The sequence below is a fragment of the Sapajus apella genome, unplaced genomic scaffold, assembly GCF_009761245.1.
Source record: "Sapajus apella isolate SASKATOON/1434 unplaced genomic scaffold, GSC_monkey_1.0 scaffold4, whole genome shotgun sequence".
In the NCBI taxonomy this organism is placed as follows: domain Eukaryota; kingdom Metazoa; phylum Chordata; class Mammalia; order Primates; family Cebidae; genus Sapajus; species Sapajus apella.
In genome coordinates, this window is record NW_022436944.1 from 12,413,769 (window position 1) to 12,427,481 (window position 13,713).

Consider the following 13,713-nt stretch of genomic DNA (forward strand, 5'->3'; position numbering starts at 1 on the left):
CAGAAGCCTCATGAGCTGACAATTTAGCTGAGACCACTCTAAGCCCTGTGACATTCTCCACCAAACAAATAGTTGAGTAGGTAAATAAATAAATATTATGGCAGCCAGAGAAACACAGTATTTCCCTAAAGAATTCCACTTGCAGACTTGAGGAAGAGTTCAACAACCAGTATCTGGTAAAGTTAGCTAGAAGCTGCATATCTTCTAAAAGTGAAAGCTCACTGACAGATGATCCCCTCATTGATAGCCCAAGCCCAGTCTTCCTGCTGCCTTTCTAGGCCCCTGCATTGGTGGCTCTGGGCCTCCTGATGGGAGGCTGGGCTGCTATGAGAAGAAGAGGGTCAGCAGAAGCAACCACACTGGCTAAATATCAGCCCCTCCAGCCCTTCTGGACCTCAAGCACACTAATGTGTAGGGAGAGGCAGCTAACCAGCTTTAAAGAAGAGACCTAAAAAGGACTTGGCAGGTATGTGGGTCCCTGATTTCCCATGGATAATTCGAATACAGGCTGGACAGTCATGGTGTCAGGGAAGGGCTCACCCATTCCTTAATGAGTAAAGAAGCATGGTATTATATGCTGGGAGAATTTTATTTTGCCGAGTACCATAGATGCTGCTAACTAGCTACCCTTCTGATGGCTGTTCGCACAGCTAAAGAGCTCCTCCTGCTGAATTCTCATCAAAAAACTGGCTGTAAAAAGCAGCTCCTCCTTATAAGCCCTGCATGTAGTCCTCTGTCAGCTACATAATGTTTCTAAATTCCTACCCAAGAACAAACAACTAAAAATTAATTATTACCTGAAGGGAACAAAGAGAGAAAATACCAAGTGTTAAGTTCCTAAAATTACTTTCAGTAAAATTGGAGACAAGAAGTCTAGCCTTGGGCAATATCTTTGTCCCCAAATGTATAATGCATTAATCAGAGTTCTCTAGAGAACCAGCACTAATAGGAAGTAAATATAAAGAGATCATTACAAGGAATTTGTTCCTGTGATTATGGAGGCTTAAAAGTCCCATAATCGATAGTCTGCAAGCTGGAGACCCCAGAAAGATGGTGGTGTAGTTTCAGTTTGAGTCCAAAGGCCTGAGGACCAGGAGAGCCAATAGTATATGTCACAGTCTGAGGGCAGAAGACCAATGTCACAGCTCCATCAGTTAGGCAGAGAGTGAAAATTCCCTTCCTCCAACTTTTGTTCTATTCAGTTCCTCAGCTGATTGGATGATGGCCACTCACATCAGGAAGGGCAATCTGCTTTACACAGTCCTCTAGTACAAATGCTGATCTCATTGGAAACACCCTCACAGACACATTCAGAAACAACATTTAAACAAACATCTAGGTACCCTGTGGTCCTGTCAATTTGACATATAAAATTAACCATCAGATAGAATTTGTTGCTTTTTCTTTTTCTTTTTTTTTTTTTTCTGGTTACACAGAGTGTTAATAACACTGGATGAGAACTTAGAGTTAATGCTCTCATTTAAAGATGGGGAAACTGAGGTCTCTAGAGGGTTATGGGACTTGACTGAGACTCCCACTGACAGTCGGATGGACCTGGAAGTAAAACCTAGATGAATACTTTCCTACTGACAGCTGGATGGTAATTGTTCTTATTACCTGAATGATTCATAACCCATTTCCAGTGTGTTTAACATTTTTAATTAATTAGTTATAATTAGGAAGAGTTCCACTTCCAGAAGTTGATTTTGTTTTTGGTTTTGTTTTTTAGATCCTCTTCTTCCCATTGTCTTATTACATACCCCTCACTCCCTCATCTCGAAACACCCTAGTTAACTCATTGGCCATCTTGATAATGGTTTTGTTGCCCTGACAGTGAAACCAGGGCTGAGCTTCTTAAGCTACAGTAAATTAGCCATAAGAAAAGTGCTGAATCCATTTCTACCCAACTGACAGATTTTGTGGCAGGGTCTTGTACCCAGGGTAGGCCCCTCCTCGACGTTGACAGTAGTAAATTGAGGCATCTGACATTCAGATCTTCTTCCAGGCTTTTCTTTCTCTTTAGAGGAGGAGCCATTTTAAGACACTTGCCAGGTGTTTTGATGAGCCTCACATGTCTTTTCCTAGAAGCAAAATGTTTAAGGTCCACAAGTGAATAAAATACCCACACTGGCTTCTGAAAGAAACTGCCCGATGACAGAAGGACCTTTATATCCAGAGGTGTTGGCAAAGTTGTGTGGGGCCACGTGGATAGGTTGGAACTACTCTAGCTTAAAAGGCATTAGATACCCTGGGCTCTTTCCACAGCTAGCAAAACCCAGCTCAGAGAGTATTATCAACCTCCAATATTGCCCTGGGACTTTCCAGGTCTTATCTCAGTACTTTGGCCTAAGGCTTTATCCCCTTGTCTTGTCTACTCTCTGACTTCACACTGACTACCTCCGATTACCTAGAAAGGTCCCTCTCTACTATCAGTGGCCACTTGCCACCAACCACTGGCCTTGGAATAAGTGACCAATCATGGCACCATCCTCATTCCCTTTTGAAAAATGCCATTTCATGGCCAGGTGTGCTGGCTCATGCCTGTAATCCCAGCACTTTGGAAGGCCAAGGAGGGTGGATTGCTTGAGGTCAGGAGTTTGAGGTCAGCCTGGCTAACACGGCAAAACCCCGTCTCTACAAAAAATACAAAAATTAGCCAGGTGTGGTGGTGTGTGCTTGTAGTCCCAGCTACTCAGGAGTCTGAGGCACAAGAATTGCTTGAACCTGGGAGGCAGAGATTGCAATGAGCTGAGATTGCACCATGGCACACCAACCTGGGCAACAAAGAAAGACTCTGTCTCAAAAAAAAAAAAAAAAAAAATGCGCCATTTGAATTATGTAGAAGGGCAAGGCTTCAGAATTCTATTATGAAATTCTGCTGTCCCTCTGTCTGTCACATTCCCCCCCTCAACGGACTTAGAATGTGTTTGTTCATAGTGTCTGGCTTAATAACAGCTTCTGATGAATATAGATACCAAGAAAATTGCCAGGTTTATGTGTGAATCCACTGGGCATCAAATGCTCATCTTGTTCCTAGTTTAGTGATTTTTCTCAAAACTTATTTGAATTCCATATTTTTTGAAAAATTATATCTACTGGGCATATTGCCAAGAAATACAAAATCCAGTCTTGTGTGCAGTCAAAATGCATTTAGAAAAGGTGTGTGTGATAAGATTTTTCATTAAAGAATGCCTTTGGCTAACATATACCATCTCAAATATACTTTACTCCCAAGAAATTACTTGGTCAGATTAAATAATTATAAAGATACTACAGAAGTCTGTGATTTGTATAAATAAGCTTACAAAACGGAATCCACCAATAGCTTAGGCATTTTTGTCACCAATTTCAAGAGGAATTTTCACAAACTGTCTGTCCAGAGAAGAGAGTTTGTTATGTACTCAGAGATTACAGGCCCTGTAGTGTTTTATCTCTGGAGGATGTAGGGGAAATGAAGAGCCCTCGAAATAAACACTTTGAACACAAGAGTACGTTCACATTGGACTATTTCCTGCGATTCACTTCTTAAAGCAGAAAACGTTACACAAATATGAAGAACTGTCTTCAGAGAGGACATATTTTACATTCTTGCCCTTTAATGGTCCTAATGATGTAAAATTGCATAAAGTACATATTGCCACTAAATGAAAAGCATAAATCTCTTTCCCTCTTGCTTTCCCAATTTCCCTCAAGGAAATTCTTTCAAGCACTCTGCTTTATAGTTAACGCTAATTTCTCCATGACCAAAGGACCACTGGGGAGAAATTTGTATTTAAAATGTAGTTATATGGATCAGGATTCTTCAGGAAAGCCATTATTCAATGACATTTATAGAAGAGAGAAACCATTGTAGACTATTCTTACTCTTACAATGGATGTTCCTGCAAGGGGTGACACAGGTCAAAGAGATATAAATGGGAACTGATTTAAATGTGTGTGTGTCCATGTGTGTGTGAAGTTTCTAACTATGATCTAGTGCTCAGAGTTGACAGAAATGGTCTTAGGCAACATATGTAATCAACTATAAATTTCACACAAAGGTAGACATACATAATTGGATTAAAGCCCACTCACCCCCAAAGAGCAGTGTATGTAATTCCTGGATCAACTGAACAATTTTTTCTCAGATGTATTCAACTGAAAAATTTGTCTTTGGATATTTATACTAAAACATACTAAAACCAACAGTCAAAATATCAAATTAGTTAACAGGAAATTGTTCTGCTATGTGCAGCAAAAGGGAATTGAAAACATTATTTCCAAATCAATCACACCACATAAATTTGACCACATATGAGTCCAACATATCATGACAGACTCTTGTGATCTTGCACTTTGCTTTACATTTGTTCCAACAGGATTCAATGTTTGGGGTCTCAAGTAATGACATGAGACAGAAGTTGGAAGCATTATGGTTAACCTGAGCATGTTGGAAACCAAGGAGAGGCTGGATATTATTATATGTAACCCATGAATTGTGGTGAATGGTAGAGCCAAGCTGAACTATGCACTGCAAAACAGGTGGCCAAGTTTGGATAGACTTGTCACCAGCAATTTCCAAACAACAAATAGTTGATTGATAGGTAGTATCTACCACAGCAAAACCCATATTTGCCCTTTCTGGAGCACAGCCATGATGACACTTTATTTTGTGGCTTAAACAGGACTTGGCAATTTGCAAGTAATGACCTGTACCACCAAGCTGTATCAGATGTACTTCTAAGTATTCTTGGACAAGTATACTTTGCAACAGAAATTGTAAGTATCTACCACAGTAAGAGCCAGAATGCCAATACTGCAATTGCTACTTTCTCTATGATTTCATAAAACTGTAAGAACAGGCGAAATCACATTTTCAGGAATATGTTGCACTTAGCAAAAAAAAAAAAAAAAAAAGGATTCCTTAGGAAGAGAAACTCATGATGACAACCCCCACCGGCCCCCATAGAGACAAATCATTCAATTGACCCTAATTCCTCTCTTCATCCCAATTTGGAGAAGAGATTCAGCTGATCAGAAAACACAGCGTGCTTGGCCCCATCAGAAACAGGAAGTTGGGAGGACTTCTGAGCCCATAGAAAAGCCATTCTCAGGGTGAGCAGCCTTAGGCAGTAGAAGGAATAAAGGCCTCTTTGGGAATATGATTGATCAGGGCACTGTACTTCAAATGAACTTTGAACAGAAACTGAAAGAAGCCTGTTTTAGTCTATTTTCACACTGCTTAAAGAAGTACCTGAGACTGGGTAATTTATAAAGAAATGAGGTTTAATTGACTCACAGTTCTGCATGGCTGAGGAGGACACAGAAAACGTACAATCATGGCGGAAGGCAAAGGGAAAACAAGCACATTTTACCATAGCAGAGCAGGAGAGAAAGAGAGCAAGGCAGGAAGCACCACATACTTTTAAACCGTCAGGTCCCATGAGAACTCTATCACATGACAGCAATAGGGGGATGGTGCTGACAATTAGAAACCACTCCCATGATCCAATCAGCTCCCATCAGAACCCACCTTCAACATGTGGGGACTACAATCCCACATGAGATACGGTGGGGACATAGAGCAAAACCATATTAGAGGCCGAATAGAAATAACCAGATAGCCCTGAGGCAAGAACAGCTAAAGAAGGGAAATCCAAACAGAACAAGAACAAAAATTGTTCTCTCAGTCATTCCTAAGATTTTTTGTGAGTTCCTTCCTGAGGAGGGTCCACACATCACTGTTGTATATAATTAGGCTTAAATCACCGCATAACATTGCATACGGTTTCCATTATATAGATTGAGCTCAAGCATTTCAACTCATTATTTTGCCATTTTCCTAAGGTTTTCAGCATGATAACCCCTGTAGATAAAGATATTGAGGTTAAATGAGCTTTATTTGTCATTTGTTGCACTCAAGATTCTGACTGTGAGGGAGAGCTTATCGGGGAAATATCATTCCTTTAAAAATGTTGCTTTTAGGAGCTTATTCATGTCTTGGGATACTATTAGATACAAGTGGATAATATGAAGATTTCTTAAGTGTAAAAAAATCAATTTAACTGTAAATTGCAACAATAAATCATATAAAATTATTTCATATCATATAGTATCAAAGTGTTCATAGAAAATTTGTCCTTTGCCTTATTTCTACTGGAAAAGAAATAACAGCTGAAAGAAAATCTTCATCAGAGTCATGGAGGCAAGAAGTGATTCTTTAAACAAGATTTTTATAGAAATATCAAAGAAGTAACAGAAGTCCCTGGATGAATAAGAAACTGATCTGAGAACTCTTGTTTATCTGCCTTCCATTTCTGAGTACAAATTTCTATGGAGCAAATTAGATACCAAGTTTTTGGTGATTCTACTGTCCTAAAAAGAAAACATCCCTCTGTTTTCTTGAGCTGATTTCTTAACAGCATCACTAGCTTCATGTGCAGGTTGATGTTACAAAAACCAAATGTACTTCTAAAATTCCATTATTCAGTACATTTTGATGTATCCATGATCCATGTTGTATTGCTTAACATATAGTAGGCACAAAATTTATATTCACTTGTTGAATTAATACATGGATTTTTAAATAGATATAGTAGGTACTGTGCAAAACTGTGAAAAATATTTAGGTGAATAAAATAATCACTATGTATTGGAGACTCTAAGATAGACTTTTTTATATTTTCACATTTTTAAACTGGAATGCTTCTTATAGTCATTTAAATTTTTTAAATTTAAAAACAATCTTCTTACTGTTGTCTCTTTAAATGATAATAGGGCATTAATGGTGCCCCTTACTATTGATGGTATCTTCAATTAGATAGATACTTTATATGTTGTATAGCTAATAGAGAACATGGTTTTTACATATTCAGGACTTACTTTTTGTAGATTTTTTTTTTTGAGATAGAGTCTCACTCTTCCACAGGCTAGAGTGCAGTGGCATGATCTCAGCTCAATGCAACCTCTGCATCCCAGGTTCATGCTATCCTCCCACCCTACTCTGCTAAGTAGCTGGGATTACAGGTGTGCACCACCACACCCAGCTAATTTTGCTATTTTTTGCAGAGACAGAGTTTTACCATGTTGCCCAAGCTGGTCTCTAACTCCTGAGCTTAAGCAATCCATCTACCTCAGCCTCTCAAGGTGCTGGGATTATAGGCATGAACTACCATGCCCAGCCAGGACTTTCAAGCACATAGGAAAGCCTAGAGAACATTCTGTCCGACACCTCTCATTTAATAGATACCAAAAATGAGATCCTAATGTTGTGTTGGACAGAGCGTAGAAAGTTAGCACCAAGACAAAAGTATGCCAGATTGCAGGGTCATTTATTATGCCGGCGACCACAGAGGACTCACGTCTCTCCAACCTGTGGTGTCAAAAGGAGGGTGCCACGACTTTTTATACCGGAAAAATTACCTTGGGTGTGGGGGTGAGGAGCGGGGATGGGGATGAAAAGGTTTCAGACATTCCAAGGGCTTGGGGATTCTGTGATTCACCTCCTGGGTAGAGACAAGGGCGGGGGTCTCCGGACATTCCAAGGGCCAGGGGACTTTTGTCATTCTGTTTGTTACTTCAGTGGTTTACAGAAGTCAAGATATACATTTGTTTACACATCGTCTGGGTGGTGATAGAAGTCACAGATTTTAGCAGTTACTGATAAGAAAAGGTAAGCAGCTTTACATAGTTTTGCAGAACAAACTAGCAGTTCTATTTACAGAGGCCAAGGACAGTAGTTATTGTGAGGAGAATGGGGCAGCCATTTCAACTTATTTAAAAAACAGTTTTGCATTTTATAAAATAGTGTTGCTCAGGTTCTGGCTCTAGGCCAGCACAATATCACACTAAGAGGCTGTGCCCCAAATAACTCAGCTATTCCATGGAAATGTTAGAAGTAAAGCACAGTTTTTCTGACTCTTGGCTGAATACCCCACACCATATCACCTTATACTACAAAAATCTTATAATTCAATCTCTATCTTCATTTATTTTTGTTGTTATGCAAAGGTTTGCTGAAACTGGCTGCTTTTTTTTTAATAATCATATTTTATATATGTCAATGAGTTTTTCTTCAAAGTAAGAACCTTTAAAAATGATGTTTTTAATCTACTGATGTTGTCATAGCACAAAACATCCCTGGGGTTTGTTTTATGTCATCTTCAGAGAAAGCTTATCTGTTAAAAGTGAAAGCCAATGTTCTTGCTTAAAACAGTACCACTATTACTTCCCAGAAGTTTAGAAATTTCCAGAAATGGTTTGATCATAACAATAACTGTATTGCCTCTGTCATGGAGTGGGTGTAGCTCAGGGACAAGCTCATGCCTCATATCTGTAGATGGAATCCCCTTCTTTTCCATTCCCTATTCCTTTGGCCCTTGCAAAAAAACTTCATACACCACTATCTGGTAGACATACCAGCCCACACATCCACACTCTCAAGTTTAGCCACCTATGGTCTGAGGCATGGTCCACTCTCAGGAGAAAGAGATCCAAGGAGGCTGTGTAAGCCATTCAGTAAGGGAATAGAAGGATTCTAGGTATGTGGGGATGGTGGTACAGAAAGGGGACACACCTAGCTGGGCACATCCCTGGGGTCCCATGGATTCTGCCCTGTTGGGGCCAGAGCAGGGTGCTGGATTTCTAGAGCAGCACTGGTCAGGAATGGAGACTTGTTGCCCTTCAGGGACAGTCTAGTACAACCAAGAGGTGCCCATGTCCAGGATGACTTCGAATATCCTGCCACACTAAACCACCATAAACATAAACCGGTTCCTACAAATCCTAAAAACCACAAAATGTTACATGAAAAGTCCAATCATCTAGGGGAATTTTATTAGGAGGAGAGATGCTTAAATGTAATACAATCCCTTATCAGAAGATTACTGACCAATCTGTTCACTCCATACATTCTCCCTACCAATTCCAAATAGGCATTTAGTTGAAATGGTCTGTGCAATAGTGCCATTACCACAAAAGCAGAGAAAATGTTTGCAAACAGCTAACAAATAAGATCTGGAAATGCTTGAAAAGATCTAAACCTATATAAGAAGTACAAGTATCTTGCTGATTTTCACAAATAAGGACTGTTTTAAAGTATACCATATATTGCCTACCTATGTGTTTGTGTCTAGGTAAGCAGTACCTACATACGTATGTACATAATTTATGTATAATATATAGTGTATATTATATATATAAAATTTTAAATTTTTCTAGCACATTGGTAAAAATAACGTTTACATTTATTTTGGGATTGTCTGTTACTTTTTAATCTTAGTTAGTTAGTATCTCCCTAGTACTACTATGCAGTTTCTTTATAGAACCTTATATTACTGTTTGTTTTCAAATGCACCCTCTGCCCCCCTGTTCCTTTAAAGGATAAGAGTTCTAGAGCCTTTTTATGTAATAAAACTGAGTGTGCGCCTTCACAGACCTTGGGACTTTCAGAAAAGAGATATGTGCTGCCTCAACTCTGCCTCATGCCCATGGCATGACACTGACAATTATTTTCAACACCACACTTAACAGTAAAGTCCAGCATATCATTTGGGACATTGGTCTTTCTCCTTACTTCTGCTGTTTATCATGGCATATTACTTTCCCTCAAGTAAGGTCATTTCTTTCTTTCTCTTGTAATGTACAAATGTTCACTGAACATCTGAATATGGTAAAAAATGAGGGGCCCAAGCTCCAGCCAGAAATCATGTGATTCACACACCTCAGTTCCCAAAATCGCCAAAGACTTTCTTTTGTAAATGAGCACGGTCTTAGAATCCCTCACACACCTTCCAGGAACTACTTTGTGACCCAGCAAGAAGGGAGAGGAGTCCTTTTAGAACACAGTAAACAAGTTCCCAATTCAAGGAGATTCAAAATGGTGAGAATCAATCATTTACATTTGAAAAGTGAGAACTAATTATTTTGAAAGGAACTACCAGGAGAGCTCAGAAGAATAAAAGGGAATAAAGCCACAATATAAATATAATTAAAGATAAACATAAATAAAAAATGTTTTATAACTATATTAAATAAATATACATAAAAACATTAAATATAATAAAACATCATTTGCTCAGAAGAGAAAGGCAAATGTAATATAAAAGATCTGTAAACAAATTAAGGTGTTGATCAATGGAGTAAAACTTCATGCTCTATTTTATTAGTTAGGGGTATTGACTCAATACATGAAACACAGAGTTCTGCTGATTGTGGAGACTGCTCCCTTCTTCAGTCTCCTCTGCTTTGTTCATCTAGCTCTGCCTCCCTCATCCCTCAAATTGCCAGGCTGAACACAGAGCAAGACCTTTGATGCAGGTCTGCAACCTGCGCATCCACTAACAATATCACAGGCCTGGGCCCATCAGTGAGTAGCAAACTCACCAGTCCATTTCTGTTTATAGTCCAGTTTACACAATAATGCTCTACTCACTTATTTGCTTCCATTAGGATCTCTTTCAATATCAAAAGCATCTTAGACATCATTCCCAGGAACAAAAAATGTAAACAGCAGTACAGCTTTTCAATTCTTCCTATTTAAGCACTTGTAATCTATTTCTATTCTGAATGCAAGTAAAATTTATTTTCCCTTTTGCAGAGCTAACTAAAAAAAGAGATGGAGTGTCTTAAAATAAAGTACAGTGGTATAAAAAGAAGAGAAAGTTTTAATGAGAAACATACTGTAAAAAGAGTCCTGAGCCCTAGATCTCCATCAGTGGGACTGAGACCCAGGCCAGGCTAAACAGCAACTTTCTCAATTTAGGTGGGGGGAAAACACCCACACTAATAAAACCCAGCATGTTTTTCTCCCTCAACAAACATCATGATTCCTTCATGGATCTTTTGTGTTAGATTCACCTTTCGTCTTCTTGGCAAATAAATAGCTCATGCACTAGGCATCACACTACTTGCCAGGGAAACAAAGTGAATAAGAACATGATCTCTCCCATAGGCACCTTCAAGTCTAGTGAAAGAGGTGGTCATGTACACAAATAATTAAAGCCAGGGGCACTTAGGGAGGAATGGAGCCAATGGGACACTGATTTAAAAAATGATCAATTCTTCTCAAGAGAGCAGCCTCATTTGTAACATCTAAACCTTCTCTGCTCATATACAGAATGATGTGATGATCCAATGGGGTATAATATACATGAAAGCACTTTGAAAGATATAATGCACTCTTATTCTCTTAAGCATTCACCTTACATTTCCTGCCTCTCTTATTTAGTCACATCTAAACTATAAAGTTGGGCAAACCATCAACAGGCAGAGGGGAGAAGGTAGGACAAGTCATTCTTCATATTAACCAGATAAATTCACTGTATTTACATAATTGGTTCTGAAAGGCACCACTTTCTGTAGCCAGTGGGTTGAGAAACAGTTTGAACTGAGAAGGTTAATATGCAAGACGTTGCAGTCTTGATGTCCAACATTGACTTCTGTATGTCAGCATGCACCAGCATCCAACTCCTCAGTTGGATGACAGGATAAAAAGCAATGAATCACCTTGTAGATCATCACGGTTGTAAGTACATTGAATGAATCTTCATGCCATGGCATCCGTGCAACAGTTGAACTTGATTTATAATTCTGTACAAAGTTTGCCATTGCCACAAAGGGTAATGAAATTAACAAGATAAAAGTTGACTTAAAAGTGCTTCTTCATCTGTGTTTACACCCAGCAAAAGTTATGGCTGGAAATGAACCAACAGGAGAAAAGACAAAATTCATATATCTCTTTCTCTAATCATAAGATTCAGCTGGTGACAGGAATATGCTCATTGTAGAAATTTAATCACCAAGACCAAGATGCTTCTTGGTAACTTGAATAATAGCTGAATATACAGAATAGCATACATCAAAATGTTTTTTGGTAACATACGTCCTGACATCTTTTCCATAACTGAGTTTTATTTACAAGTTACTAATTCAACTGCATTGCCAGGTAGTAATCTGATCCTTATTGATCATAACTCCTACACATTTACCGTGAGGTTGACATTGGACAACAATCAGAGGCCCCGTTATCTGGCATGACTCAAGGTAAGGGGCCTCTGTGGAATTTGTGAGTGCCATAGCTCACTGGAAAACCTTTCAAAAATCCATAAAAGCAAAGACAACTGTAAGGATGTTGAGTCTGAGATTTTTGCCTTGAGTTATATTTTATAATCCCCATCTATTTTATTGGCTGTTTTATATCTGCACTGTCCAGCATAGTAGCCACTAACCTTGTATGGGTATTGAGCACTTGAAATATGGGTAACGCCACTGAGGAACTGAATTTTTAATTTACTGTAATGTGAATTTAAATTAGCTACATGTGACTAGTGGCTACCATATAGGATAGCATAGTATAAATCTTACTTTCAAATACTATTCAATAAACCACACCTAAACTTGAGTTTTAAAACCAGTTTTCTAAACTACCTAATTACAATTCCTCTGCAATTAGCTACAGACTTCAGAGCACCTAAGTTTTGTGAATTATATAATTGGCCTTGTGAAATGGTCTCCCTTGTTTTTCTGATTTGATTTTTGCCTAAAACAAGTGTCGAGTCAATGGGGATTTTTGCTTCCTTTGGAGTAAATTTGAAGCAGCTAATCAAATGAAGGAGGTAAAGAGTGGTTTTCATGCATTTGGAGCCAGTAGGGTGGGGAGATTTCTCCCCAGTCTGTTCCAGGGTCAAGCTCTTTCGTGGTTTTTTGTTTTTGTTTTTGTTTTTTTTTGGGGGGGGGGAGAAAAAGTAAGAGTTATTGAGGATGTCATGATGCTGGCTGGCAAATGGCCTCACTTTCAGTCATCAACAGGAATTATCTGAAGGAATTTCACAGACATCACAGGTCTATGAGAGATGTTAGCAACCACCTTATGTTTTTGAAGTAAGAGACTCCATGTCATAATAACCATTTGTGATTCTCTCCAACCTCAAGCTTAAGTGGAATATACAATGAAAATAAGACAATTGGTTTCTCAAGACCATTAGGAGTAAGGAGACTGAAGGCAACTAAATAATGGAAAGTTCTGTTTTGAGACCCAGTTAGTCTTTACTTTTGTCTAGCACAATATTTTCCATATAGCAGGTGGTCAGAATCATTATAATTGACAGACCTAAAGTGGGAAGAAACATCAGATTCACATACTTCACAAAAATATACAGGTATAATAATATTGCTACCATTTTATCTGTCTTCCTTGCTAAAAATTTTTAAAAATCCAGTATAAATATGTTCTAAATATGCTTTCTATTAAATTTGGCCATAGACAATGTTTAGAAAGCCAGTCTATGATTTCAATTATGAAAGCACTTCAGATGTGAGTTTTTCAAAGGCTGTTATGCGTCTAATCCTAAAAATCAGGCATCCCACGCACAGTGTTCTAAATGTTTATTCTAAAGTCTTGTGAATTCTTAGAATGTTTTCAATATCTAGACCAAAAAAATTCAAAACCATGTCATATTTAAGAATGTTATGTGAGTAGTTTTCGGTTTGGGTTTTTTTTTTTAACATAAGCAAAACATACTATTATGGATAAAAATTAAAATACCTTATCAATAATTCTTCATTCATTTTCATCTGAGCTCACATATGTTAAGCATTTTGTAGATAAGTCAGCAACAGTTATTTTATGTAAAGCATAAAGTCACAATACTTTGCTTATGTGGACCAACCTTCACAGATTATGCAGAAACCCATATGTGGGTAGAATTAAAATACTTTTAAAATATATAGACGGTT

General features: G+C 38.4%; 1 protein-coding gene across 3 annotated transcripts in view; it reads right to left on the reverse strand.

Annotated features, from left to right (window-relative positions):
- The window catches only part of KCNAB1 (potassium voltage-gated channel subfamily A member regulatory beta subunit 1), a 381,835-nt gene that overhangs the window by 349,621 nt on the left and 18,501 nt on the right, over nt 1-13,713 (reverse strand). The window lies entirely within an intron of this gene.